Genomic DNA, 13,470 nt, shown 5'->3' with positions numbered 1-13,470 from the left:
TACAACAAATATTACTACTACTGATGTTGCCTCTACTACTGCTAATACTACTATCAATGCTACTAGCCAGTGCATGGCAAATATACTACTACTGCTGCTATTGCTGCTACTTCCACTACTACTACTGGCCCACTGCTGGGTAAATCATCTGCCACTTCTACTGCTGCTGCTGCTACAACTACTACTACTACTACTACTACTAGCCCATTGCATCTCAAATACTACTACTATTACCACTACTGCTGTTAGTCCTACTACTGCTGCTAGTCCTATTACAGCTGCTACTTGTACTATTACTATCCCAGTGCATGGAATGTACTACTAGTAAAGCTACTCCTACGTCTGCTTTTTCTACTACTGCTTCTGCTACTGCTACTACTAGTAGACCAGTGTGTGGCAAATACTACTACTATTACTACTGCTGCTGCTGCTACTACTGCTACTACTACTGCTATTACTAGTAGTCCAGGGAATGGCAAATACTACTACTATCACTACTACTGCTGCTGCTGCTACTACTACTGCTCCTTCTACTGCAACTACTAGTAGTCCAGCCCTTGGCAAATACTAATACTATGACTATGACTGCTGCTAATGCTACCACTGCTACTACTACTAATCCTGTCCGTGGCAAATGCTACTCTATTACTACTACTGCTGCAGCAGCGGCTACTGCTACTACTAATATCAATACTACGAGCCAAGTGCATGGCAAGTCTACCTCTACTGTTACTATTGCTGCTACTGCTACTACTACTTCTTACCCAGTGCATGGCAGATACTACTTCTATTACCACTGTTGCTGCTACCTCTACTGCTGCTGCAGCTACATCTACTGCTGCTGCTATTTCTATTACTACTTCTACTACTAGCACAGTGCGTGGCAAATAGTACTAGTATTACTACTACCGCTGCTGCTGTTGCTATGACTTCTAGTACTACTGCTATTACTAGTAATCCAGTGTGTCGCAAATACTATTCATACTACTACTGCTGCTGTTGCTACTACTACTATCAATACTACTAGCCCAGTGCATGGCCAATATACTACTACTACTGCTATAGCTGCTACTGCTACTACTACTAGTGGCCCAATGCAGGGCAAATCTGCTGCTACTCTTACTGCTGCTTATGCCACTTCTATTCCTGGTGCTACCTCTACTACTGCTGCTACTACTAGTAGTCTAGTGCATGGCAAATACTACTATTACTACTACTTCTGCTGCTGCTACTACTGCTACTACTAGTATCAATACTACTATCCCAGTGCATGGCAAATCTACTAGTACTACACCTATTAGTGCTAATGCTAATACTGCTACTTGCACACTGCAGGGCCAATCTGCTGCTACTACTACCGACGTTGCTGCTAATTCTACTTCTGCTGCTACCAATACAACTACTACTCCTAGTACCCCAGTGCATTTCAAATACTACCAATATTACCAGTACTGTTGCTACTACTACAGCTGCTGCTACTAGTACTATTACTAGCCCAGTCCATGCCAAATACTACTACTATTACCACTGCTGCTACTTCTGCTACTATTACTGCTGTTGCTCTTACGACTACTTCTGCTACTACTACTGCTAACGCTTCTAATTCTACTGTTGCTGCTACTACTACTATTACGACTGCTACTAGCCCAGGGCATGGCAAATAATACTACTATTATTACTACTGCTGCTGCTGCTGCTACTTCTACTAGTACTTCTATTACTTGTAGTCTAGTGCATGGGGAATACTACTTCTATTACTACTCCTGCTGCTGCTGCTAATACTGCTACTACTACTACCAATACTACTAGCTTAGTGCATGGGAAATCTGCTACTACTACTGCTGTATCTGCTAACACTACTACTACTACTACTGGCCAGCTCCAGGGTAAATCTGCTGCTACTACTTCTGTTGCTGCTGCCACTTCTACTGCTGTTGCTACAACTACTACTACTGCTACTACTAGTAGTCCAGTGTATGGTAAATCCTAATACTACTAGTACTACTGCTGATGCAGCTTCTAGTGTTACTGCTACTACTGCTACTACTGCTAGTCCAGTGTATTGCAAATATAATTCTATTACTACTACTGCTGATGCTGCTACTACTGCTACTACTAATATCAATAGTACCAGCCAATTTCATGGCAAACCTACGACTACTATTGCTATTGCTGCTGCTGCTACTACTACTGCTAACCCAGTGCATGGCAGATGCTACTACTATTACCACTACTGCTGCTGCTGCTGCTACTACTGCTGCTAATAGTAGTCCAGTGCGTGGCAAATACTACTAATATTACTACTACTGCCACTGCTACTACTTCTACTTCTACTATGAATATTACTAGCCCATTGCAAGGCAAATCTACTATTTCTACTTATATTCCTAACACTTTTACTACTACTACTGGCCCAGTGCAGGGAAAATCTGCTGCTACTTCTAGTGCTGCCCCTGCCACTTCTATTGCTGCTGCTACAGCTACTACTATTACAACTATTGACTAGTGCATCAACAATACTACTACTATTAATATTACTGCTGCTTCTGGTGCTACTACTGCTACTACTATTTGTCCAGTAAATGGCAAATACTACTACTCTTACTACTACTTCTGATGCTGTTACTACTGCTACTACTACCATCAATACTACTAGCCCAATCTATTACTCCTACTGCTATTGCGGCTTCTTGTCCTACTACTACTGCCAACTGCAGTGCAAGTTAGCTGCTACTACTACTGTTGCTGCTGTCACATCTACTGATGCTGATCCCACTACTACTACTACGGCGACTAGTCCAGGGCATGGCAAATACTACTACAATTACCACTACTGGTTCTACTACAGCAGCTGCTATTTCTACTGCTGCTGCTACTACTAGTGTACTACCAGCCCAGTGCATGGCAAATGGTACTACTATTATTACTACTGCTGCTTCTGCTACTCCTACTGCTAGTACTAGCAGTCCAGTGCATTTAAAATTCTACTACTATTTCTATTACTGCTGCTGCTACTACTGATGCTCCTACTACTGCTACTACTAGTAATCCAGTGCATGGCAAATATTATTAATAGTAATACTGCTGCTGCTGCTACTACTACTATAAATACTACTAGCCCAGTGCATGTCAAATATACTACTAATACTGCTATTGCTGCTTCCGCTACTATTACTACTGGCCCACTGCAGGGCAAATCTTCTGCTACTACTACTGCTTCTGCTGTCCGGTCTACTGCTGCTGCTTCCACTACTACTACAACTTCTACTAGTAGCCCAGCGCATGGCCAATACTACTACTATGATGATTACTGCTGCTACTACTAGTACTGCTGATGCTAATTTGATTGCTGCTGCTACTACTTCTACTATTAGTTCAGTGTATGTCAAATGCTAGTACTATTACTACTACCGCAGCTGCTGCTACTTCTGATACTACTTCTGCTACTACAGGTAGTGCAGTGAATGGCAAATACTATTAACACTACTGCTCAGGCTGCTGCTACTACTTCTACTACTACTGCTACTACTACTAGCACTGTTGCTGCTAATTCTACTGATGCTGCTGCTCTATGTGCTGCTACTACTACTACTAGTCAATGCATGGCAAATACTACTACTATTACTGCTTCTGCTGCTACTACTTCTGCTACTACTGCTACTATTAGTAGTCCAGTGTATATCAAATACTACTAGTATCACCACGACTGCTGCTACTACTTCGACTGCCGCTGCTACTTCTCCTGCTGCTCGTATTACTACAGCTACTACTAGCCCAGTGCGTGGTAAATACTACTACTATTACTACCACTGCTGCTTCTGCAGCTACTGGTGCTACTACTATTGCTACTACTACAAGTCCAGTGCATTGCAAACACATTGCTATTACTAGTAGTGCATTGCATTTAAAATACTACTATAATTACTACGTCTGCTGCTACTACTGTTACTACTAGTAGTACAGTGCATGGTAAATACAACTACAATTAATACTAATGCTGCTGCTGCTACCACTGCTACTACTAGTAGTAAAGTGCATGGCAAATACAACTAATATTACTACAACTGCTGTTGCTACTACTGCTACTACTAATATGAATACCACTAGGCCAGAGCATGGCAAATCTACTACTACAATTGCTATTGCTGCTACTGCTACTACTACTACTTACCCAGGGCGTGCCAAATACTACTACTGTTACCACTACTGCTGCTGCTACTACTACTGCTACTCTTTCTAATTCTACTGCTTTTGCTACTACTACTACTACTACTATCCCAGGGCACGGCAAATAATACTACTATTATTACTACTGCTGCTGCTGCTGCTATTCTTGCTACTACTAGTATTAATACTACAGCCCAGTGCATGGCAAATCTACTAATACTACTGCTATTTCTGATTCTTCTACTACTACTGCTAGCCCACTGCAGGGCAAATCTGCTGCCACTAGTACTACTGCTGCCACTTCTACTGCTGCTGCTACCACTACTACTACTTCTACTAGCCTAGTTTATGGAAAATGCTACTACTATTACCACTACTGCTTCGACTACTACTAATGCGGCTACTACTACTGCTGCTGCTACTAATACCACTACTAGCCCAGTGCATGGTAATTACTAGTAGTGTAACTAGTAGTGCTGCTGCTGCTACTACTGCTACTACTTTTAGTACAGTGCATGGCAAATACTACTACTATAACCACAACTGCTAATACTACTACTACTGCTGCTGCTACTATTAATGCTGCTGCAGAAACTTCTACTCCTGCTTCTAAATCTACTAATTCTTCTACAATTCCAGTGCAAGGCAAATACTACTAATGTTACTACTACTGCTGCTATTGCTACGACTGCTACTACTAGTATCAATACAACTAACCTAGTGCATGGGAAATCCACTAGTACTACAACTGTTAGTGCTAATTCTAGTACTACTACTGGCCCACTGCAGGAAATATCTACTGCTACTATTACTGCTGCTGATGCCACTTCTATTGCTGATGCTACCTCTACTACTACTGTTACTGCTAGGAGTCCATTGCACGGCAAATCAACTACTACTAATTCTATTGCTGCTACTGCTACTACTACTACTTGCCCACTGCAGGGCAAATCTGGTGCTACTACTACTGCTGCTGTGGCCAATTCTACTGCCGCAACTTCCACTAAAATTACTACTAGCCCAGTGCATGGCAAATACTAATTCTATTACCACTACTGCTGCTACTTCTACTGCTGCTGCTGCTGCATCTACTTCTGCTGCTAGTACTACTATTACTGCTACTACCACGATCCTAGTGCATGGCAAATACTACTACTATTACCACAACTGCTGCTACTACTACTACTGCTGCTGCCACATCTACAGCTGCTGCTATTACTACTACTACTACTACCAGCACAGTGCATGTCACATAGTACTAGCATTACTACTACTGCTGCTGCTGCTATTACTTCTACTACTGCTGCTACTACTAGTAATCCAGTGCATCGCAAGTACTATTCATACTACTACGGTTGCTGTTGCTACTACTACTATCAATACTACTACACCAGTTCATGGCAAATATACTACTACTACTTCTATAGCTGCTACTGCTACTACTACTACTGGCCCACTGCAGGGCAAAACTTCTGCTACTACTATTGCTGCTGCTGGCACTTCTAATTCTGCTGCTACCACTACTACTATGACTTCTACTACTAGCCCAGCGCATGGGAAATACTACTACATTTACCACTACTGCTGCTACTACTACTACTGCTGCTGCTGCTACTACTGCTAATATTAGTTCAGTGCATGGTAAATACCACTACTATTACTACTTCCGCTGCTGCTGCTACTACTACTGCTACTACAAGTAGTGCAGTGCCTGGCAAATAGTTTTACTACTACTGCTGCTGCTACTACTGCTACTACTACTGCTACTACTACTAGTACTCTTGCTGATAATTCTACTGCTGCTGCTGCTACATATACTGCTACTACTACTAGTACTATTGCTGATAATTCTACTGCTGCTGCTACAACTACTACTAGTCCAGTGAATGGTAATACTACTGCTATTACTACTACTACTGCTTTAGCTGCTAGTACTGCTACTGCTAGTATTAATAACATTAGCACACTGTATGGCATGTCTATTAGTACTACACCTATTAGTGCTAATGCTATTACTACTACTGGCCCACTGCAGGTCAAAGCTTCTGCTACTTCTACTGCTGCTGCTGCCAGTTCTACTGCTGCTGCTACCACTACTACTACGACTACTACTAGCTCACTGCATGGCAAATACTACTACTACTACTGCTGCTACTACTGCTGCTGCAGCTGCTACTTCTACTGCTGCTGCTACTACTACTGCTTCTGCAGCTACTGGTACTGCTGCTGCTAATTCTACTACTACTACTAGTCCAGTGCATGGTAAATACTTTTACTATTAACACTACTGCTGCTGCTGCTACTACTGTTACTACTAAAATCAATACAACGTGCCCAGTGTATGGCAAATCTAGTACTAGTATTGCTATTTCTCCTATTGCTACTACTACTACTTACCCAGTGCTTGGCAGATACTACTACTATTACCACTACTGCTTCTGCTGCTGCTACTACTGCTACTACTACTGCTACTAATAGTAGTCCAGTGCATGGAAAGTACTACTCATATTACTACTGCTGCTGCTGCTGCTACTACTGTTACTACTAATATCAATACTGCTAACCCAGTGCATGGCAAATCTACTAGTACTACACCTATTAGTGCTAATGCTAATACTACTACTTGCACACTGTAGGGCAAATCTCCTCCTCCTCCTACTGATGTTGCTGCCAATTCAACTGCTGCTGCTACCAATACAACTACTACTACTACTACCACCTCAGTGGATTTCAAAGAGTACAAATATTACCACTACAGCTGCTGCTACTACTACTGCTGCTACTACTACTACTGCTGCTACTACTACTGCTGCTGCTACTAGTACAACTAGTAGCCCAGTCCGTGCCAAATACTACTACTATTACCACTACTGCTGCAACTACTGCTACTGCTGCTAGTACTACTACTTCTGCTACTACTGCTACTGCTTCAAATTTTGCTGCTGCTGCTACTACTTCTACTAACCCAGGGCATGGCAAAATAATACTACTGGCGCAGCTGCTACTATTTCTACTACTGCTTCTACTACTTGTAGTCCAGTGTATTGCAAATATTTTTACTATTACTACTACTGCTGATGCTGCTACAACTGCTACTACTAATATCAATATTACTAGCGGAGTGCATGGCAAGTCTACTACTACTATTGCTATTGCTGCTAATGCTACTACTACTACTAACCCAGTGCATGGCCGATACTACTACTTATTACCACTTCTGCTGCTGCTGCTGCTACTACTGCTACTACTACTACTTCTACTAATAATAGTCCAGTTCATGGCAAATACTACTAATGTTACTACTACTTCTGCTGCTGCTACTACTACTACCAATACTACTAACCCAGTGCTTGCAAATCTACTAGTATTACACCTATTACTGCTAAGGCTAACACTACTATTTGCACACAGCGGGGCAAGTCTGCTGTTACTAGTACTGATATTCTGCCAATTCTACTGCTGCTGCTACCAATACAACTACTACTACTACTACTCCCACAGTGTATTTCAAACGCTACAAATATTACCACTACTGCTGCTACTTTTTACTACCGCTTCTACTAATACTGCTGCTGCTACTAGTACTACTACTAGCCCAGTCCATTCCAAGCACTACTACTATTATCACTATAGCTGCTACTAGTAGGGGTACTGCTGCTGTTACTATTACTGGTGATACTACTAATACTGCTGCTATTAGGACTCCTACTAGCCGAGTGCATGGCAAGTACTACTGCTATTACCACTTCTGCTGCTACCACCACTACTGCTGCTACAAATACTGCTGCTACTACTTTTGCTGCTGCTGCTGCTAGTACTACTACTATCACAGTGCATTTCAAATACTACAACTATTCCTATTCCTGCTGCTGCTGTTGCTACTACTACTACTATTACCGCTACGTCTAGTAGTCGAGCGCATGGCAAATACTACTACTATTACTACTGCTGCTGCTGCTGCTACTACTGCTACTACTTGTATCAATACTACTATCACAGTGCACAGTAAATCCCTACTACTACTCCTATTGCTTCTACTCTTACTACTACGACTGGCCCGGTGCAGTACATAACTGCTGTTACTACTACTGCTGCTGCTGCGTCTTCTACTATTGCTTCTACCACTACTACAATCCCAGTGCATCGTAAATAAAAATACTATTACCTCTACTGCTGCTACTACTACTGCTGCTGCTGCTACTTCTACTACTGCTGTTGTTACTACAACTACTACCTCCCCAGTGCGTGGCAAATACTACTACTATTACTACAACTGCTGTTGCTGCTACTACTTCTACTGCTACTACTAGTAGTGCAGTGCACGTCAAATACTACTACAATTACTAGACCTGCTGCTGCTGCTACTAGTGCTATTACTACTATCAATACTACTAGCTCAGCGCATGGCTAATCTACTACTACGACCGCTATGGCTGCTACCGCTACTACTACTACTACTGGCCAACTGCAGGGCAAATCTTCTTCCGCTACCACTGTTGCTGCCGGCCCTTTTTTGCTGTTGTTACCACCATTACTACTGCTACTATAGGAGTCCAGTGCATGGCAAATACTACTACTATGAGGACTGCTGCTGCTGCTAAAATGTTACTACTGCCGCTACTACTAGAACTGCAGTGCATTGTTATTACTAATAGTTTTACTACTACAGCTGGTGCTGCTACTACTGTTACTACTAATATCAATATCACTAGACTAGTGCATTGCAAATCTACTACTACTATTGCAGTTCGCAGGGCTCGCGGGCCGCACGGATGGCACCCGTGTCCGCGGCCATGTCTGGGTCGCGTCAGGCCACCCCCGGAGCGTCTGGTGTGTCGCTGCCTTCCAGGGACGCCTTCTGGCCGCCTGGCCGGTCAGGCAGGCGGGGAGCGCCCCGTCAGACGCTTGCTGTGGTGGGAGGGGCCTGAGGAGGTGGGGCCTGCAGAGGTACCCGGCGTGGGCAGAGATAGCCGCCGCCGCGGGTGACAAAAGGAGAATGCAGAGCGGGAGGCCAAAAGCCTATAGCACCCGGTATTCCCAGGAGGTCTCCCATTCCCGTACTAAACAGGCCCGACCCTTCTTAGCTTCCGCAATTGAGCCGAGATCACGCCCTCTGGGCTGGTTTGGAAATAGGTGGCTGCAGGGTCGCGGGCTGCCTCTTGAGGCGCAGCTTAGCAGGCGCTTGGGTCATACCACCAGTCCAGCGGCCCGCCCGATCCAGCAGAGTCCTGCCGCCTGCCTAGACAGGGAAACGGAGGTCTAGGCTACATGCAGGTGGCGGAGGTGTGGGCGACCAACCAGCCCAGGGCTGACGGGACCCAGCAAACTTTGCAGCGCTTCGCGCCCCACCCCAGATCACGCAGGCCGCTTACAAAGACGTGGACCCGGAGGCTACAGGGTCTGGGGCCCGCGGTCCCTTGGGCATCCCACCTGCCCGCCCACGCTGCGCCAGGCGCAGCCCAGATGCAGATGAGCCCGGCCGTCCTACCAGACAGAAGCTGGCCCGAAACCACTGGGAGCCACCATTGAGTTGGCAGGGCCCCTAGGATCAAGCAACGCCACCCTTGCCCCCACGCTGCAGTTCCGAGCTCAGTACCCCACCCCAAGTGGCCGGCAGCCCCGGGGAAGGTGGCCTCACCCACTGGAGCACAGCCCCTTCGCCGCCACCTGTCTGCCTGGCTGTCTCTCCACAGCTCCATATGGAAAATGCCACCCCTCTGCCTTTTCGCTCTGGGCGGGGGCGAGAGCGGGATTGAGGGCGCAGGCCGCTTCCCCGGGGCTGCCGGCCACTTGGGGCGGGGTACTGAGTTCGGAACTGCGGCGTGGGGGCAGGGGTGGCGTTGCTGGGTCTCAGGGGCCGTGCCAACACAATGGTGGCTCCCAATGGTTTCGTGACAGCTTCTCTCGGTTAGGAGGGCCGGGCACGTCTGCGTCCGGGCTGCGCCTAGCACAGCGTGGGCGGGCAGGTGGGATGTCCAAGGGACAGCGGGCCCCGGGCCCTGAAGCCTCCGGGGCCACATACTTGTGAGCGGCCTGCGAGATCTGGGGTGGGGCGCCAAGCGCCAAAAATTTGCTGGGTCCCGCCCGCCCTGGGCTGGATGGTCGCCAACATGCCCGCCACTCCCCTGTACCCTAGACCTCCGTTTCCCTGTCTAGACGGGCGGCGGGGCCCTGCCAGGTCGGGCGGGCCGCTGGGCTGGAGGTTAGACCAAAGTGCCTGCTCAGCTGCGCCTCAAGAGGCAGCCCGCGACCCTGCAGCCACCTACTGCCAAACCAGCCCAGAGGGGCGTGATCTCGGCTGGATCGCGGAAGCTAAGCAGGGTCGGGCCTGTTTGCTATTGCTGTTAGGGCTACTACTACTACTATCACAGTGCATGCCAAATACTACTACTATTACCAGTACTGCTGCTGCTACTACTATTGCTACTAATAGTAGTCCAGTACATCACAAATAATATTATAGTTACTACTACTACTGCTACTAGTATCAATATTAGTAGTCCAGTGTATGGCAAATCTACTAGTACTACACCTATTACTGCTAATGCGAATACTACTACTGGTCCACTGCAGGTCTAATATTCTGCTACTTCTACTTAGCCCGGGACTTCTACTGCTGCTGCTACCACTAATACTATTAGTACTACAACAAGCCCAGTGCATGGAAAATACTACTACTATTAACACTACTGCTGCTACTCCCACTACTGCTGCTACTCCTACTACTGCTGCTACTTGTACCCTTAGTAGCTCAGTGCATGGAGAATACTACTTGTATAACTACTCCTGTGTCTACTGTTTCTATTACTGCTACCACTGCAGCTACTACTAGTAGACCATTGCATGGCAAATACTACTACTATTACTACTGCTGCTGCTGCTGATACTTCTGCTACTACTTCTGCTAGTACTAGCAGTCCAGTGCATGGCAAATACTACTTCTATTATTACTACTGCTGCTACTGCTACTACTATCCATCCTACTAGCTCAGTGCATGGCAAATCTACTACTAGTACTTCTATTGCTACTACTGCTACTACTCCTAATGTCACACTGCAGGGCAACTCTGGTGCTACTACTACTGCTGCTGCGGTCAATTCTAATGCTGTTGCTCCCATTATTACTACTGCTACTACTAGTAGTCCAGTGCATGGCAAATACTACTACTATTACCACAACTGCTGCTACTACTACTGCTGCTGCTATTTCTATTACTACTACTAGTCCAGTGCATGGCAAACACTAGTGCTATTACTAATACTGCTGCTGCTGCTCCTCCTACTTCTACTATTACTGCTACTACTAGCAGTCCTTTGCATTGCAAATACTACTACTATTACTACTACTGCTGCTAGTACTGCTACTACAATGATCTATAATACTAACCCAGTGCATGGCAAATCTACTATTACTACTTCTATTGCGGCTACTGCTACTACTACTGCTAGACCAGTGCATGGCAGATACTACTACTATTACCACTATTGCTTCTACTTCTAGTACTGCTGCTTCTACTACGGCTGCTGCTTCTTCTACAGCTGCTGCTGCTACTACTACTCATCCTAGCCCTGTTCGTGGAAAATACTGCTACTATTACTACTACTGATGCTGCTGCTACTACTGCCACTACTAATACCAATACTACTCGACCAGTGCATGGTAAATCTACTACTACTCTTGCTAGTGCTGCGACTGCTCCTACTAGTAGCAGCCCAGTGATTAGCAAATACTACTACTATTACCACTACTGCTGCTGCTATTACTACTGCAGCTACTAGTAGTGCTGCTGCTGCTGCTGCTACTACTACTATCTCTGTGCATGGCAATTACTTCTACTATTACTACTACTGCTGCTGCTGCTGCTACTACTACTACTACTACTCCTGCCACTGATAGTAGTGCAGTGCATGGCAAGTACTACTACTGTTTCTACTACTGCTGCTGCCACTTTTATTGCTGTCACTACCACTACTGCTACTACTAGTACTCCAGTGTATGGCAAATACTGCTTCTATTACTACTACTGCTGCCGTTGCTGCTACCGCTACTACTACTGCTACAACTTGCACCCAGTAAATTGCAAACATTACAACTATTACTTCTACTGCTGCTGCTGCTTCTACTGATACTACTGCTACTGCTTCTACTTCTCCTGCTGCTGCTTCTACTACTACCACTACTAGTCCCAGTGCAAGGTAAATAATACGATTATTACGACTACTGCTGCTTCTGCTAGTACTGCTGCTACTACTGCTACTACTGGTAGTCCAGTGCATGAAAAATACTCTTACTACTACTGCTGCAGCTGCTGCTACTACTGCTGCTACTACTGCTACTACTAGTGATCCAGTGCATGGCAAATACAACAAATATTACTACTACTGATGTTGCCTCTACTACTGCTAATACTACTATCAATGCTACTAGCCAGTGCATGGCAAATATACTACTACTGCTGCTATTGCTGCTACTTCCACTACTACTACTGGCCCACTGCTGGGTAAATCATCTGCCACTTCTACTGCTGCTGCTGCTACAACTACTACTACTACTACTACTACTAGCCCATTGCATCTCAAATACTACTACTATTACCACTACTGCTGTTAGTCCTACTACTGCTGCCAGTCCTATTACAGCTGCTACTTGTACTATTACTATCCCAGTGCATGGAATGTACTACTAGTAAAGCTACTCCTACGTCTGCTTTTTCTACTACTGCTTCTGCTACTGCTACTACTAGTAGACCAGTGTGTGGCAAATACTACTACTATTACTACTGCTGCTGCTGCTACTACTGCTACTACTACTGCTATTACTAGTAGTCCAGGGAATGGCAAATACTACTACTATCACTACTACTGCTGCTGCTGCTACTACTACTGCTCCTTCTACTGCAACTACTAGTAGTCCAGCCCTTGGCAAATACTAATACTATGACTATGACTGCTGCTAATGCTACCACTGCTACTACTACTAATCCTGTCCGTGGCAAATGCTACTCTATTACTACTACTGCTGCAGCAGCGGCTACTGCTACTACTAATATCAATACTACGAGCCAAGTGCATGGCAAGTCTACCTCTACTGTTACTATTGCTGCTACTGCTACTACTACTTCTTACCCAGTGCATGGCAGATACTACTTCTATTACCACTGTTGCTGCTACCTCTACTGCTGCTGCAGCTACATCTACTGCTGCTGCTATTTCTATTACTACTTCTACTACTAGCACAGTGCGTGGCAAATAGTACTAGTATTACTACTACCGCTGCTGCTGTTGCTATGACTTCTAGTACTA

The sequence above is a fragment of the Delphinapterus leucas genome, unplaced genomic scaffold (assembly GCF_059928025.1).
Source record: "Delphinapterus leucas isolate spDelLeu-1000000601 "Yukka" unplaced genomic scaffold, BTC_Dleu_Yukka2 spDelLeu_asBTCV2_sq53, whole genome shotgun sequence".
In the NCBI taxonomy this organism is placed as follows: domain Eukaryota; kingdom Metazoa; phylum Chordata; class Mammalia; order Artiodactyla; family Monodontidae; genus Delphinapterus; species Delphinapterus leucas.
This window is presented reverse-complemented; position numbering follows the sequence as displayed.